Raw genomic sequence first — 14,863 nt, 5'->3', positions numbered from 1 at the left:
CTAGCATTTTTTTAAACTCAGCATCAAAATTGAAACAGCATATGATTTGTTGAATACCAGAAGTTCACACTGGGAAATGTTTATCTCCCTGCATGTCCGACTCCTGGCATCAAACACAAACAAAACTTAAATCATTTTGTTAGCAACACATCTAAGTTCAAAAGGGCACATCTAGTGCTCTTGTAAGAACTTTGGCATGCCCTTGATGTCACTGCTACTCCTTAAATGATTGGCTTCCAATTCACTTTTGTGTAATGATTACCATTTGTCAGCAGAATTATTTTGGTGTACCTTGCTTTTTCATCCCATTTGCCACAAATGCCTCTCAATGGCAGTACTTTATTAATGTCCTTGCAGTTGTTTGCTTTTACTTCTACAGTCTCAATGGACTCTAGCCAGCTGGCGAATTTGATCTGTATAGTTTGTAGCCAGTCGTTCTCACAATTAAATTGTGTTATGTATTAGCATATTTTGGCTTTTGCATTGTGGTCTTAGCAATGAATTCCCCTCCTCGTTGATCGTTTACACTCACTAATGCTGCAGTAGGACTATTGATCATTACTGACCTGTTAGTTAAACTCTCATAGTTTTTTTCATTTCTTCTAAGGTTTGTAGTTTCACTGCTTTGTCCCTCAGTGTGCCTTTCCCATCTGTGAATAATTCCAGGTGTTTACACAAATTATTTGTATTCTTTCCCTCAGAATTTTTCTGAGTGAATCATTTTACATCCAACTTCTGTTTCTTCACTGGATAAGCACTGAGTTGTTTAAAGTAGGTTGTAAATGACTTCCACTAGAGTTTAAATGCACCTTAAAATTACAAAGGAGCAAATATGTATTAATATTATTTAATGTCCCAGTGAGTCAAGGTGTCAGTTTCAGTTACTGTTTTCTTAGACCACAGCATACGTAACTAAATGTTATTCAGAAATCTTTTTAACTATATCCCAGTTATTAGACTCTATGTCCTTATCTAATCTCAAATAAGTTGCTGAAGAAATACAAGTTTTCATATGTCAAGCAATATGATTTACTTTGTCAATAAAGGCAATAAAGTTAATCTGTATTTATTGCTTTTCTTTTCCTTCTTGCAGCAAAAATTTAGTGATTTCTTATCAAAAACAGCCTATCTGTATTGTACATTTCAATGCCTTTTTTCTTCTTCTTGTGTTATGTGTAAAAGTTTTATGTTATTTCTTTCTTTTATTTCTTTTAGTTGAATAGCCTGGAAGATTCATAAGCTATTTTAAGCTGTGATACAGAATGTGGAATGCCTGGACATAGTAAGGCCTTGCTGATTTAATTCTGGTGGCTACCAAGCAAGCAATTACTAGAAAATGGAAATAAAAGTCTAAACCAATCACAGGTTCATAGGTTCATAGAAGGTTACTAGGCCAACGACCCTAGAGTCATGACAAGTCCAGCCATATTTATTCTGAGTTACCCTAGTTGTTGGTGGTTAAGTGAGGGAAGTTTCCAGAGGTATGGGTCTATGGTAGTTAATACCACCTTCCTCTGTCTATGAGGGACATGGGTGCCACCCCAGAAGTGAATTTGTGGCCACTCATCCATTGATCTAGGCCGGATATGAAGAAGGTCAGAGAGGGACTGTGTTTCACGTAAATTGGAAGCTTGTTTGAGAGAATTGGCAATCTCTGGGAGATGTATATATTTCTCCAACATGACCTGATTGTCACTCGTCTCTCTCTAATATAGATGACAATTGTTATGCTTTATTACAAAGAAACACAACAGGATGGATAGCAGCATTACAGCATACAAACAAACTGATTAACAGACAAACTACACAGACATACATGCTTACATCTCAACAGCTTACTACAAAATAGCAATCAGGCTCGCACATGCTCACTATTTATACACTTGTGCAAGCCCCTAGAAAGCTTCTTAAAGTTGTACACACACACTGATCTACATCCTCCCTCTTAAATAGATTGTCTTCAATGAAATGACATTAGAATAAGAGATGCAATAATATAGACATCAGAAATAATTGCAGTGTTCATGTCCAAGTTGCTGTGTATCTGCAGCATGGTCTGGAAATACGATCTGATCTAGTAACATAGTAATCAGTATTTGGTTTAGCAACAGGGACAGTCTTTGGTGAACAACTCGTATCAGGAACTTTGGGATTCATCTCAGGAACAGGGATATTCACTGGAACGTGTTCTGGAACTGGAACGCTGGATAACTCTCTCTGAGATAAAGAGTCTTTCTCACAGGCTAGGTGCTGTGATACAAGCTCGGACATCGACATTATATGTTTCTGATTCTGCCTAAACTCTGCTCCTTGTGATTCCACAATGTATGATCTCAGCTCTGGACATACACTTTTCATGACTCCAATCCGATCATAACCTTTGCATGTTTGCATCCTCACTATCTCTTTTTCATGTAATGGATTGAGTGGTTTGCTGAACTTGTCATAATAAGACTTTTGGAATAGGCATTTCTTTAACAAATGGGCTTTCACTTCTTAGCACTTGGAACAAATAAACTACTGCTGATTGGTAATGTAGTTCTGGTTTGTCTCGACAGAAGTCTCTGGGCAGGTGAACCAAGATGTTTATCATAAGGAATATTTTTGAGATTCAAGAGATTCAGAAAAACATCACTATTGTCTCATTTTGACTTCTCTAGTAACTGTTTTGCACTTTGAACTGTACATTCTGCCAAACCATTTGACTGCAGATACTCACGGCTACTTGTAACATGGATAAAGTCACACTCTTCAGAAAATCTTTTGAATTGTTGTCTAGTAAACTGTGTGCCATTGTCAGAAATAACTTTGTTTGGACTCCCATAGACTACACAATGATGCTTCATCTTAGTAATGGCAGTACTGGATGCTAGATTAGGAAGTAGGTCAATCTCAAACCAATTTGAGTAAGAGTCTACTAACACCAAGTAATGCTGACCATTCCATGTGAAAATGTCAGTGGTTACTGTCGACCAAGGTAGTTCAGGAATCTGGTTTAGCTGAAGTGGTTCCTTCTGTTTGTGTGGCTTAGCACTATTACATAAAGAACAAGATGAAAGTACTCACTCAATATTTTGTGACATAGAAGGTCAAAATACTAGTCCTCTCACCCTCCTTTTAGTATAATCGGTTCCTGGGTGGTCACGATGCAAGACAGTAATATACTCTTGTTGCAAAGACTTTGGAACAATGACTTTTGGACCTTTCATGATGATACCATTGTCACACAAAATTTCATCTCTGTAAGGAAAATAAGGTCGCACTTCTTGAGGTAAACTAGATTGCTATGATAGCCATCCTTTATTGATAAAGTGGTTGAGCTTATGTAAAACTAGATCTGAGGCTGTACGATTTCTAAGCTCATCTAGACATGTGGAAGAAAAATTTCTCACTTCCATGACTTCAAAATCAAGTTTCTCATTCTCATGCTCTTCAGTTGTATTTCTGAGTGATCTAGACAATGTATCAGCAAGATAAAGATGTTTGTCTTTAGTGTAGACAAGATTAAAGCTCTACTTCTGCAGTCTCAACATCATACATTGCATTCTGAATGCATAGGCTTTCTCAAAATAATGACTAGAGGTTGGTGGTCTGTTTCAATATGTATAGGTCTACCACAGATTTAATCGTAGAACTTCAAACATGCAAACACAATTGCCAAGAGTTCTTTCTCTATCTGAGCATATTGCATTTAAGTTTGGGTTAGAGATGTATAGGCAACTGGTTGACCCTCTTGAAGAATGACTGCAACAAGACCAAATTTTGAACCATCACCGGAAAGAGAAACTGGTTTGTGAACATCATAGTATCTGAAAGTTAGTAGGCTGGCAATTGTCTATTTCAGGACATCAAATGCTCTCTGGTGTTGTTCCAACCATGATCAGGATACATCCTTATGTGTCAGCTTACTAAGCTGTGCTGCTAGCTGGCTTAAGTTAGGAATGGACTTGCCTTGGTAATTAACCATGCCAAGAAAGCTTTGAAGGGCTTGAAGAATATCTAGAGATAGCATCTTAAGAATAGCTGTTTGCTTGGAAGGGTCTGGTTGTAAGCCTGAAGTGGTAAACAAATGACTGATATAAGTAACTTCTCGTAACCTGAACTTGCATGCCTGAGGATTCAGCTTAAGATTCACTTGATGAGCTCTTTCCAGAACTTTCTCAAGGTTTCAGTCATGCTCAGCTTCACCATTACCTCCTACTAAAATATCATCTACTATAATAGCACAGGGGTACTCAGAAAAAATTTGCTCCATTGTATGTTGAAAGACTTCACTGGCAGAATTAATCCCAAATGGCATTTTCAAAAATCTTTACCTGCCAAACAGAGTACTGAACATAGTTAGCAATGAGGATTCCTTTCAAGCAAAATTTGCTAAAATTGAAATCTTCGCATCTATGACAGAAAAAACAGTGGCACTTGGCATCAGTGCTGCAACTTCTTCAACTGTACGCATTGGATAATGAGGTATTTTCCATGTTTTGCTTAAATCTTGTGGATCAGTACATATTCTGTTATCATCTGAACTTTTCTTATGAGCTACCACCATGGAAGATACCCATTCAGTTGGTTCTGCAACTGGACAAATTACACCTTGTTGTACCATTCTGTCTGAGGCTAGCCTGACAACTGGGCTGGCATCTGGGACTAACTTCATGGAGTACACATCTGGAAACTTGCTTAGTTTATCTTTGAAAAGATCACCATAAGTAGAGAAAATATACTGGGTGAAATTAGAACAGTTGTCTTTTAAGCTAACATGATAGACTTCCTTATTAAATGAAAGCAGTCCAATTTCCAAACTGTCTCTGAGCCCTAATAATGACTGGATGTGCCTTTTGACCACATAGAATAACAAGTCATAGCTTCTCCCAGCAGAGCAACATGAAAGTACTACTGAGCCACAGGTTTAAATCTCTTTGCCACTACAGGCAACAAGATTTGCACACTTTGCCAAATTAAGCTTCTCACAGCACATACTCTAGCAAATATTTCTGCAGACATAACATTGCACTTTGAACCTGTGTCAGCTTTGAGCTCTATCAGTCTTCCATTTATCCAAACAGTACAAAATACTTCATTCTTTGTCCATAAATCTACTGCAATGACTGTTTCATGAAGCACTGACACATCATCAACATGAAAAGTAGGGTCGCAGCTTTCTAATTGATCAACTTGTCTCTTTGAATGTTCCCTTTTAATAAAAGAATGTGTGCCTTTTGAGTTACAAAATCTTTTGATATGATTCCACTTATTGCATCTGTGACATTGCTGGCCAAAAGCTAAACATTTTTCCCTTTTAGGCTCATGACTTCCTCCACAGTTAGGACAGTTGGCTATGAAACTGGGTGGAGGCACATGCTTTGTGTTTAATAACTCACTCATGCTTCAGTGAGACTGTGTGGTCTCCAGGACATGCCTTGGAACTTGCTAGAAAAGTACGGGGTTTCCCAGTGAGTGTTACATGGTTTACGGCTGCTGCCATGTGCTTGGGTCTGTTTCTTTTAACCATGTGTTGTATACTACCAACATGAGCCTTAGAAGTTACTGGAAGCATGCATCTCTCGTTTGTAAGCATATCTGAGTGCTTTTCTGTGAGTTCATATATCTGACAAATCCCAATGGCTTTATTCAAAGTTAAATCACTGTCATGAACCAAAATCTTTCTCACAGCATCATCTTTAATGCCACACGCAAGTCTGTCTTTTATCAACTCATCCCTCAAATCACCAAATCTGCACATTTTAGCTTTGTTTCTCAAATCAGTTATATATGTGGCAAAAGTTTCACCAGGCTTTTGATCCCTTGTATAAAATAAGCGCCTTTCCATTGTAACATTCATTTGGGGATTACACATTTCTCTAAATTTACATTTTAAGCACTTGAGGTCCTCCCTTGACCCACTGGTACAACTGTATGATGCTTTCCCCCTATCCTGCAAAGACAGCAGGTGCATACACAAATGAATGCTCCCTTTCCATGGCTTCCGAACCAGCTAAATTAAGCGGAGTAAATGCCTTTATACAGTCATCTTTATCAGAAAATGCAGCCTGTATGAAAATATCGTACTCTTGCTCAAACATTCTCCAGTTCTCTGCAATATTATTACCAAAACCAAGTGGAGTTGTTTTTTGAAATCCATCTGCCATGCCAACAAATTATGCCCAAGCACACTGTAAAATATGGCCCTAGTAGTTATGTACGAAGATGCACACAGCCAGCACTTGTAATAATATTCAAATGCACAATAAACTCTTTGGAATACTATACTTTGCAAAATATGCTTTGCAATGGCAGTATTTTGTGAAATAACTGTACTGTAATGCTGCACAAACATGTGAACACTTCATACATTTCAGACAACTCAGTTAGCTTTGATTAATCTGAAAAAGTAGTGCTTAGTGAAAAAATGCGGTTGTTTCCTTTATTGTATCCATTTTATGTGATTCAGACTTTATTTCAAACATTTCTATAGGTTCATAGGTTTATAGGCAGGTACTAGGCTATTGGCCCTAGGGCCTATATAAGCTTAGCCAAAAAGGTACCCTGGCTTTCGCCACCCAAGAAAATTATTTTCTTGTACCCCTGTCGAGCAGAGCCACAGAGGTGAGCCCTGCGGTGAATTTTCTATTTGCCATCCAATCATCAAGATTTTTCTTGAAGAGTGCTAATGAGGAGCTTTATTTGATATAGATAGGTAGCTTGTTCCGGAGTATGGGAAATCTCTGGGACAGGAATCTATCCCTCCAGCATGTTCTGTTTATTGTGGTGACAAGGTTTAGGTCCCTAGAGCATGTAGCTCGGAGGGATTGAGATTTCTTTAAGCGGAGCATGTTTGACATAGCTTTGTATGTTAGGCAGAGATCGCCTCTGAGTAGGCGATATGTGACGGAGTAAAGCTGGAGTTTTTTGAGACGGTCGGCATAGGGCATCTGTTTGAGGCTAGTAATCCTCTTTGTGAGGTATTTCTGTGGCCTTTCAAGTTGTTGTAGATGTCTTGTGAGATACATACTAAAAGGGGCATTGTACTCTATAATGGGTCTAATGAGTGACGAGTAGAGGGGAACAATGACCTCTTTTTTCCTGAATGAGAAACCTTTTGTGATGAGGTGTGCCACGTAGAAGGATTTTCTGACTACTCTGGCAATGTGATTATCAAAGGAGAGACTACTGTCCACCTGTGTCCCAAGGTCTCTTATCACACTTTTGGTCTTGAGTAGACTACCATTTCCGTAGTTATTTAAAATATTTCTGTTAATATGTTGTAGTTTCAAATACTTCTGTTACTTAGAAATTCATTTAGAGCCTTCTGAATACCTCATTTCATATTTTTCAAATAAGAAATAGCTTGAGCAAGTTTTAATACCTGAAATTCATTTCTGACTTGTTTTGCAAGTTATACGTGCAGTAAGGATGATTCACTCCTGTATATTCCTCCAGTGATAACTGAGTGCCTCTCAGTCTCAAAATGAAAAATCTGGATTCCATTCTAGCCCCATGTCTTTTTTAGACATGATGCTTCTGACACCATGTTGCTTGCCTCTTTCTAATATAGATGACAAACAGGTGTGGTAGTTTGTTTACATGCTTTATTACATAGAAACAAATCAGGATGGATAGCAGCAGTACAAAATATAAATGAACTGATTAACAGACAGACTACACAGACATACATGCTTACATCTCAACAGCTTGCTACAAAATGGCGGTCAGGCTCGCACGTGCTTAATATTTATACACTTGTGCAAGCCCCTAGAAAGCTTCTTAAAGCTGTACACACACTGATCTACACTGTTCATGTCAGAGGCTAGGTTAAGGTCCCTGGAGCAAGTGACACTCGTGCAGTTTGATTCACAAATGTGTAGCTTTCCCGTCAGGGCTGGGTCATAGACTGCCCTGTAAGCCAGACACAGATCACTTCTTAGCAACCTATAAGAGAAAGAATACAGTGACAGGACTTTTAGTATTTCTGTGCAAGACTTGTTCTGTGTACGCTATAGTTTCCTGGTGAGAAACCTCTGTGGTCTCTCCAGTTGCTGGAGATGTCTCATGAGGTACATTCAAAAGGGAGCATTGTACTCAATTATTGGGCTGATGAGAGCTGAGTATAATGGAAGTATAACATCCTTGAATCTAGATGCAATGCCTTTACTTAAAAGATGTGCCATATAGAAGTATTTCTTTACTACTGTGGATATTTGATGGTCAAGGTTCAGATTGCTATCAACTTGAGTACCCAGATCATGTACCATTGGGTCTACTCTTAGGGGGATGCTGTCTATAATGTAATTAGCATGGATGTCAGATTTCCCAAAGGTAATAATAATAATGCATTTGCTTGCATTTAGCTTTAATCCATGGCTTTGGCACCAGTCATTTGTCTGCATTAACCTGCCTACAGTATATTAACATCATTGGGGAGCTCAGTGATTGCCACCAATCTGCAATTGTCAGTGAACCTGGTCAGCCATGGGCCATCCAATTTTTTTCTGGACTTCTGAAAAATAAATTCCAAACAGTAAGGGGCCCAACACAGAACCCTGTGGTACACCACTGGTGACTGGTCTTTTGCTAGAGGTGAAGTCACCCACTTTGACAGCATGTGTCCTGTCAGTGGGCCAATTGGCTACCCACCTATTGATGTAGGTGTTAATTTCCAATTGGGAGAATTTCTCTATGATACCTGAGTGAGGAGATTGTGTTGAATGCCTTGGCTAGGTCAAGATAAACAGGTCCTTGGTGACTTTCCCAAAGAAATCAACCATGTTTAACAGGCATACTCTACCTTTAATGAATCTGAACTGATTTGGGTCCAGAGTTTGGAGGTTACCTATGTCCTTGTTGATAAGGCCCATAATGACTCTTTCCATGGCTTTGCAGATGAGGCTAGTCAAGCGTATGTGCCTATAATTCCCAGGGTCAGTTGATGGTTCCCCTTTGTGCAGAGGGATTACTGTTGCTGTCCTTTATTCCACCAAAACATAGCCAGTTTGCAGGCTTTAGTTAAACAGGGATTCAAGTGGGTCTGCTAGGTCATGTTTTAAGTTATTTAAAATGCTGCCTGGGATGTTATCTGCTCCCACTGATTCTATGTTTTTGGCCTTGGAGAGCACCAAGATGACCTGCTTTCTTGCGATATTAGGCTGAGGAATGGTGGTAAGTATACTTTGGGTGATTACCAGTGTGGACAGGAGGGTGAAGTTTGCTCTAAACCTGTCAGCTAGCAGACTGGCTATTACCTCCTGTTGACTATGGGTGGTGCCATCCACAACCAGTTCAGCAAATAGCTGGGTATTCCCTTTTAGATTTTGGATGTAGTTAAAGAATGCCTTGTGATTAGCCTTAGCTAGGGAGGATATTTTTACTCTGTAATTAGCTTTGGAGGACTTGACAAGATGTACAATTTGTTTGGTTAAGGTAGGAAGGGATTTCTTCCTCTGCTGATCCAGTTCCCTCTTGTTCTTGGTCATCAGTTTCTTTCTCTTGTTGTAAACCTGTTTATACTACGACTCCACCAGGGTGGCTTGTTTTTTTGGCAAGACCTGGTTTTAATCTGGTCAGGTGCAGCCGATTCTATACAGCTGCTTAAGTGGTTATACAGAGCATGGGTGTACACCTTTGTATAGGAGTCCATGTTATCTGAGTTAGAGGGGGCTTTGAAAGTTGTTATACCATCACTTAGTATGAAGTAATTTATCTCTGAAAAATTCTTAAGCATTTTTGAACCTGATGGGGTATCTGATCTTATGATTACATCAAATGAGATAGATTTATGGTCCAAGCTTACCGGGGGGGGTGGGTGGGGGTATCACACCGAGGGGGGGGGGGGGTAGTGCTCTCCCTTGTTAGTGAGTTCTATGTCCAGGAGATTTGAGCCTCTTGTGGGTGTGCTGACTAGGTGTCCCAGAGTATTTGCATTGACAAAGTCCAAGAACCTCTGAGCCAGCATGTTTGTGGTTGTGTATGTTTCCCATTCAATAGTAGGATAATTAAAATCACCCATGAGTAAGGAGCTGGGCTGTATGGCAAGTGACTCCAGTAAGTCCAGGTATGCAGTATGTTTTTCTTGTTTCATGGTGGGGACCTATGGCTAGCTATGATGGGGTAGAGGGTTTTGCCTATAGTTAATATGGCATGGAGTAGCTCATGAGACTCATACCGTTTCACCAGTCTAGGTGCGTACTCATTCTTAATGAAGATGGATACACTTCCATTTCCTTTGTTTCTTTAATTCCCACTTTGTGGACTGAATGTATATAAGGCATTGTAGCCTTTCACGGCCGGGGTGTGATCTTTACAAAAGAGTAGGGTAACATTACATAGAAAAATGAGAATTATAGGAAAAATATATGCAGAATAATTATATAAAGGACAAGACCACCAGACTTAAATCAAAAACACAAAAATCATAAAATAATGATAAAACTGTGTTAAATAGGCAAAAAGCTACTTTAATAAATATAAATGGTGAGTGCTTTTGTAAAACTTCTTCATACCATGTCAATACCACAGAAAACAATCATTAAATACCATTTTAAAAAATGAACATGCAACAGATAAACAACTCTGATACACATGACATAAAAACAGTTAAAACCTTCTACTCTTCAATCTAGGTTTTAAAGAAACCTTGTCATTAAGTCCAAATGCTTTATCGGGTTGCAGGTGTAATATCCAAAACAGTTCACGGTTCTTGGTATGATTAATAACGTCAGCAAGTCTGCCGTTTTCAGTAACTGTCTCTATAACCTTAAAATTAAAATTATGTGTAACATCCGTCTCATTAATGAGCCTAGCCAAAGAATTACTCATGTTCAAATTTCTGATATCCATCTGATGCTCCCTCATTCTTTCAAGGAGCATTCTATTTGTTTACCTATATAAAATTTTAGGCATATTCTGCACTGTGCCAGGTATACTAAATTCTTAGTCCTACAGGTGGCATAAACCTTAAAATCATAGGTAGCACCAGTGTTTGGATGTATAAAGCTACTATGTGAATCAGTTAGATGATAGAAATTACAGGAGCCACATGAAAAAGTCCCCTATATGTTCTGAACATTATTGGTCATAGGGTTCTTGTAGCATAACAATCTTTTATGAGATTTTTTGTTCCTAAATGAGAAAACAGGCTGTGTTCCTACTAGAGCATTAATTGCACTATCTGAGGTTAAAACATGCCAGTTTATTTTAATAGTATCACAGATGACCTTAATGTTACATGGAACAATATCATCATCCTCTTTCGGCTTTTCCCGTTAGGGGTCGCCACAGCGGATCATCTCTTTCCATTTCTTCCTATCCTCTGCATCTTGCTCTGTCACACCAACCGCCTGCATGTCCTCTCTCATCACTTCCATAAACCTTATCTTAGGCCTTCCTCTTTTCCTCTTACCTGGCAGCTCCATCCTTAGCATCTTTTTCCCAATATACCCATCATCCCTCCTCAGCACATGTCCAAACCAACGCAATCTCGTCTCTCTTGCTTTGTCTCCAAACTGTCCAACATGAGCTGACCCTCTAATATACTGATTCCTAATCCTATCCATCCTAGTCACACTGAGTGCAAATCTTAACATCTTTAACTCTGCCACATCCAGCTCTGACTCCTGCCTTTTTGTCAATGCCACTGTCTCCAACCCATATAACATAGCTGGTCTCACTACCCTCTTGTAGACCTTCCCTTTCACTCTTACTGGTACCTGTCTGTCACAAATCACTCCTGACACTCTTCTCCACCCATTCCACCCTGCCTGTACTCTCTTCTTCACCTCTCTTCCACATTCACCATTACTCTGAACTGTTGATCCCAAGTACTTAAACTCGTCCACTTTTACCAACTCTACTCCCTGCATCCTCACCATTCCTCTACCCTCCCTCTCATTTACACACATATATTCTGTCTTAGCCCTGCTGACCTTCATTCCTCTGCTCTCTAGAGCATATCTCCACCTCTCCAGCGTCTCCTCAACCTGATTCCTACTCTCACTACAGATCACAATGTCATCTGCAAACATCATAGTCCACAGGGCCTCCTGTCTGATCTCATCTGTCAACCTGTCTATCACCACTGCAAATAAAAAAAGACTCAGAGTTGATCCTTGATGTAATCCCACCTCCACCTTAAACGGATCTGTCACTCCCACTGCAGTCCTCACCACTGTCACACTACCCTCGTACATATCCTGTACCACTCTTACATACTTCTCTGCCACTCCCGACTTCCTCATACAATACCACAACTCTTCTCTAGGCACCCTGTGATATGCTTTCTCCAAGTCTACAAAAACACAATGCAACTCCTTCTGACCTTCACTGTATTTCTCCAATAACACTCTCAGAGCAAACATTGCATCTGTAGTGCTCTTTCCTGGCATGAAACCATACTGCTGATCACTAATCATCTCCTCCCTTCTTAACCTAGCTTCTACTACACTTTCCCATAACTTCAAGCTGTGACTGATCAGTTTTATCCCTCTGTAGTTACTGCAGCTCTGCACATCACCCTTATTCTTAAAGATAGGTACCAAAACACTTTTTCTCCATTCCTCAGGCATCCCCTGACTTTCCAAAATTTCATTAAACAATCTAGTTAGAAATTCCACTGCCATTTCTCCTAAGCACCTCCGTGCTTCCATTGGTATGTCATCTGGGCCAACAGCCTTTCCATTCTTCATCCTCTTCATAGCTGCCCTTACTTCCTCCTTGCTAATCTGTTTCACTTCCTGATTCACTATATGCAGAATAATGTTTTAGTGGAGGAATCAGGTTTAAGGGAAGGCAGGAACTGAATGGTGCTATGCAATATTCAATTGAGAGTGCCTGACCCTGTATAAAAGATTATATGTGATATATAATGCTTGCAACTGAAATTATGTCAATTTATTTTTATATTTATATAAATGTATGATTACCTATGTCATAAGTTATAATTCAATAAACATGTTTTTTTTTTTGTTTAAAAAAAGAGCCACTGATTTTCAGATACCATAATAGTTGCAGCAACTAGGTTTGCCCTGAAGGTGGCAATACAGAAATTTGTAATCAGTAGTGAGTTACTGAACAGCATTTGCGACTGATAATATTTCCTTTTGCTTCCATATCTGTATATGCATATTCAGTGAAAAGACAGGTAAACTAAACTTCTTTACCACAATCTTTTATTGTGCACACAGAAGTTATATTTTTTCATATACTGAATGGTTTGCTTGTCTGTAGCTGACTTCTGCGGTCACTGACACTAAAGATGCATGCAGAATCAGCCTAGACACCTTTTTATTCCAGTAGTGAACCATTTGATTGTTTGCAAAACCATGACAAATACAACTGGGATACGATGTTTTGTACTGTTTTGGGTGTGTTTGTGATGGTTGCAGCTCTGTTTTGGCACTAGTAATATTTAACATACAGCTCAAGAAGCTATTTTTACTGTGGTGAGAGGAGAGTGAACACCCTATGATCACTGCAGGACACTTAGTAAAGCATGTTTCAAATGGCAAGTGTGCTGTTTTGTGCTATTTTTTTTTCTGGATTATGACCTTGAACCATTCCGATTGCCTGGAAACCAGGTCCTTAGCAACTGGTTTCCACCTGTTCTTGTATGATTAGGTTACTCCTGTGCTGTCTGGCTCATTGCTGCCCCTAGTTATGCGCTGCTGCTACAGTGTGTGCATAATACATCTATAGTGTCCACCTGCTGCTGTGGGAGTACAAATACTCTGAATTTATTTCTAGATTGTTGCACTGAATCTGTTGTTGCATAACCAGTATAAATGTATTTTTCCAGCTTGCTTTGTATCTTTTCTTCCCCATCCATTGTAAACTTATTTCCAAATTAACTTACAATGTGCTATTGCCATTGTTGTATTGATGTAATATATTATGGCATCTGTGTCTAGCACCTCCTTGAAGAATTACTGTGTGGTATCCATTTCTGCTATTTCACTGACATTGAATGTGCTGCTGTTTGCTTGTTTGCGTCTTTCGGCTTTTCCCGGTTAGGGGTCACCGCAGCGGAACTCCGGTCCGCTAATGATTGGCAGTAGAGTTTTACGTGCTGGCTTGCCAGGCCTAACACACAACTTTCAATGAAGGAATGCCCATTCACGCATGTCGTCACACAGAAGACGCTCTAACTGAGAATCGAACGGGCAACGTCTAATTGTGAGGCGACAATGCTACCGCAGCACCACCAACGCAGTATTGAATGTGCTGCTGTGCTTTTCTTAAATTATACTTTTAATACCACCATTTTCACTTGTGGGTCCTAAATGAACTGTGATCCTACCAGAGTCGCAGCCAGGACAAGTGTTGCTCTGGGTAAACCCCAGATTGGAGGCCTCTTCTCTTGAACTTGAAAATCAATATTCATTGTAATAACAATAATAATAATTTATTTTCAAAATTGATCATTCCCATAACAGCTCACATCCAGGGCAGCTGTCCCAAGTTGCTGCAATCTTACTCATACATACACACCTTTTACATTGTTTTACTACTAACATGAAGGTATCAGCATACCTTTGTTACTACTACATTAAGATACCAGCAAAGATAAATAAAACCTACTTTAACCATTAATTTATCAGTCAAGTTAATAAAAACCACCTTAACCATTGATCTTTTGTATATTTTGGCCTATATGGCCAATATGGACATTCAATGTACTTTTACCCCTTCTGTTACCAGCCTTTTAGCTTTTAGTATTAGGGAGTGTAATAGCTGTCTAATAATCACTGATAATCAGCTAGTACTAGATCAATATGATAACGTTTGTGAGAGGTAAAAATATCTATACAACTTGGAGGCCATATTCTCACCCAAATAAGTAATTGGTAAGCTTCCCACAAGTCCACCCCCACCT

Source organism: Protopterus annectens, chromosome 1.part0 (genome assembly GCF_019279795.1).
Source record: "Protopterus annectens isolate FY-2018-M chromosome 1.part0, PAN1.0, whole genome shotgun sequence".
Taxonomy (NCBI): domain Eukaryota; kingdom Metazoa; phylum Chordata; order Ceratodontiformes; family Protopteridae; genus Protopterus; species Protopterus annectens.
Note: the sequence above shows the minus strand (reverse complement) of the source record.